The sequence below is a fragment of the Tursiops truncatus genome, chromosome 6 (assembly GCF_011762595.2).
Source record: "Tursiops truncatus isolate mTurTru1 chromosome 6, mTurTru1.mat.Y, whole genome shotgun sequence".
NCBI lineage: Eukaryota > Metazoa > Chordata > Mammalia > Artiodactyla > Delphinidae > Tursiops > Tursiops truncatus.
Window position 1 is genome coordinate 17,210,962 of NC_047039.1, and position 4,005 is coordinate 17,214,966.

The following is a 4,005-nucleotide window of genomic DNA, read 5'->3' on the forward strand; positions in this document are numbered from 1 at the left end:
TTAAATTTATTTGACTGCGTCAGGTCTCAGTTGCATCATGAAGGCTTAGTTGCTCTGCGGCATGTGGGATCCTAAGTTCCCTGACCAGGGCTCGAACCCATGTCCCCCGCACCGGAAGGCAGATTCCCAACCCCTGGACCACCAGGGAAGGCCCCATGAACATTTTTAAGAAGGAGAACTCAAGTATATTTTCTCAACCTACATTATTTAAAGACGGATGTCTTTGTGTATAAAATAATTAAGTCACATCCTTTTTACTCTACAGATTTTGTTCTTTCTGGTTAGAGATTCTTATCAATTCTATCCTTTAGAGACTGATTGATTTTCTATGGTAATGAATCTAATGTGGAATGTAATTTAGTTATTATGTTTCTTCATCAATGTCTCATTTTTTGTCTAAAGTTGGCAAAGCACCCCTAAATTTTTATTTCAAACGTGAAAAAGGTATTTTCTTTAATTTTCTTCTGTTTCTTATAGTTAATCTACTTCATAAAGGATTCTTCTCTGACAACTGAGCACTTTGCTCTCCTGTGTTGCAGAATGTTTTTGAAGGTTTCATATTCACTCAATGATTCACTTAACTAGTATGTATTGAGTGTTACTTGCCAGACACTGTTCTAGGCACTAGAAACACATCAGTTCACAAAACAGACAAAATTCTTTGCCCTCATGGAGTTTATGTTCCAGTATCAGAGACGGACATCAAACAAAATTAAATGAAGTATGGAGTATGTTGAATAGTGATGAATGTTAAGGAGAAAAATAAAGCAGAGAAGAGCAATGGGAAGTGTTGGAGGATGTTGAAATTTTAGACAAAATGGCCAGAGAAGCTGGTGATATTTGAATAAAGATGTGAAGGAATTGAAGGAGGGAATCATTGACTATCTAGAGAACAAGGTCTGAAAGACAGGCAAAAATACCTAGTGCAAAGACCCTGAGGCAGAAACTCGCCTGGCAAGTACTGAGAACATCAAGGATGCCAATGAGGCTGGAGCAGAAATAGCTAAGGGGAGAGTGGTAGGAACTGAGGTTAGTGATGCAGCAGGGACAGATCATTGTAGTGGCTTGAATTCCATGGAAGGACATCATAATATGATGTCGTCTGTCTGCTCCAAGTCTGAGCATGATGGATCACTACTGGAAGAGTTGAGCAGAGATATGACATCATATGTTGATACTGCATTCTGGATAGTGTGTTGAGAATAGACTACAGTGGGGAAGGGCAGAAGTCAAGTTACCACACAGGCATATATTACAATAATCTGGGAAATATTACAATGGCTTAGGCAGAAGGGGTAACAGTAGAAAGTGAAGAACCATCAGCTTTTACACATATTTTGAAAGCAGAAAGGGTTTTCTGACAGATTGGATGTGGTGTGTGAGATAAAGAGGGGTTAAGACTGACTCCAGGGTTTTGGGACTGAGCAGCTGAAGGGATGGTGTTGCTATGAACTAAAATGGAGGTGAGATGTAGCAGGTATGGGGAGCAAGATTCTGGAGTTCCATTTTCTACATATGAGTTTGCGATGCTTCTTAGACCCGTCTGCCCCCACAGTGGGGTGATGAGAAAGCAGTCAGACATGTGAGTCTCGAGTTCAAGTGAAAGGCTTAGGCTGAGATGGACACTTGGGAATCAACTCATTGATGGTATTGGAAGCCACAAGACTGAATGAAATCAGTCTAGATAGTGCAAGATAGTGACTGAGGATGGGGCATTTCAGTGTTTATAGGACAGATAACAAGTAAACGAGACTGAGGAGAGAGGCAGAAGGACGGGAGGAAAACCAGGCAATTGCAGGGTTACAGACGTCAAGGAAAAAAGAACTGACACAAGAAGAGAGCAGTCAGCTGTACCAAAGGCCGCTGATGGGTCAATGATAGAGAACTGAGAATTTATCACCAGGTTTGGAAACTGAGAGGTCATTGGTGTCTCCAGGTAAGAACAGTTTCTGAGGAGGGATGGGAGTAAAAGCCTGATTAAAGTGGGTTCCAGAGAGAATGGGAGGAAATTTGAGAAGTTAGCCCACTGTCTTAAGGGCTTTTTCTGTCAGAGGAAAAAGAGAAAAGAGGTGGTACCTCCAGTAGAGGTAAGGTCAGAGGAGGGTTTTCTCAATGGAAGATATAATGTGTTGTATGCTGCATTAGTCTTCTGTCACTGTGTGGCAAATTACACACACTTAGCAACACGTGTAATATGGTTTCTGAGGGTCAGCAGTGCAGGCATGGCTCAGCTGGTGCCTCTGGCTCAGGATTTCTCATGGGGCTGCCATCAAGGCATCACTGGGCTCCTTCCTTTCTGGAGCTAGAGGTCCCCTTCCAAGCTCATGTGGTTGTGGGCTGAATTCAGTTCCTTGCAGTTGTAGGACTGAGGTCCCTGTTTCCTTGCTGTATGTCAGCTGGGGCCCCTCTCAGGAATCAGGTGCCACCTGTGGCTGTTTGACCTGTGGACCCTGACAGTTCCCTCTCCCAACACAACAAGTCACTTCAAGGCCAGCAGGAGGACCTCTCAGCTTGGTGATCACCTAAATCCTTTTTTTTTAATTAAAACAAATTTTAAATTGGAGTATAGTTGATTTACAATGTTGTGTTAGTTTCAGGTATACAGCAAAGTGAATCAGTTATATATATACATATATCTGTAACCGAAAGTGGGGTCCGGCTGCTCGCTGCTCAAAAGCCAATAAAGAAGCAAGGTTGGTGGAAAGGAAATTTTGCTTTATTTTGGATGCTTGCAACTGGGGAAGGGGGAGGGCTGACACCTGTCCAAAGGCTGACTCCCTTCTCCTGACAATCAAGGGGCAAGAGCTTTTATAGAGAGAGGGAGGGGGCTACATGCAGAAACAGCACAGTCAGCTCTGACCGTCATCTTGAAATTGGTCATCGATGGTCTAACCAGTGTCATCTTGGTTGTTTTAAGTACAATTAATCTTCAGTTCCAGGGTGGGTTTTTTCCCATTTCCTTGAAGCCAGTTCTCAGAATTGTGGCAGCTTATGTCATGGCTACAGTCTGGTCATCATGTAGTTAACTTCTTCCACCTGGTAGAGGTTTCAGTATCTATAGGATAGCTCACAGGATATGGCTCATAATGTTATCTATAGCCCTTGAGAAGGAACTAAGGGTCCTTGATAAAGACTAAAATATTATTATTTGGTCTCCTTTGACTATTTTCCCTTGTTTCTGCATTTTCTCACTTCTCTGATTAAACTTATTCTTTGGCTAAAGGTTTTCTACGGACAAAAGGCAGGCTGAGGACATGGTGGGGAAGGACCACAGCATCCTGTTCTGTTTCATACCCACTCTTTTTTAGATTTTTTTCCCATATAGGTCATTTACTCAGCCATAAAAATGAATGAAATAATGCCAAGACAGAGAAAGACAAATATCATATGATACCACTTATATGTGGGATCTTAAAAAAAATGGTACAAATGAACTTATTTACAAAACAGAAATAGAGTCACAGATGTAGAAAAAAACCTTATGACTACCAGGGGGGAAAGGGAGAGGGAGGGATAAATCGGGAGATTGGGATTGACATATACACACTACTATATATAAAATGGAAAACTAATAAGGACCTACTGTATAGCACCTAAGTCCTTTTTAAAGGGCTTCACTCTGATTAGGTCAGGCCCACTTATGATAACCTCCCTTTTGATTGACTCAAAGTCAACAGGAGCAGGGAGCTTAATTACATCTTCAAGATCCTTTCACCTTTTTCAGATAACATAGTATAATCCAGGGAGTTACATTGCCCCCTTTCCCAACTTTGTCCTATTCTATGGGTTAGAATCAAGTCATAGGTTCTGCCTGCACTCACAGGGTTGGGATTACCCAAGAAAGTGACTCCCTGGATGAGTCACTCTAGGGTGTGTCTAACATAGATCTATGGGAATAATGCGATAGAGAGGAAAAAATTTGATGATGTAAGAGAGAAAGGGGAAGAATGCTGGACCAAGGCCAAGTTGGTGAGAAGGGACGGGCTTCAGTGCACAAGAAGAGGC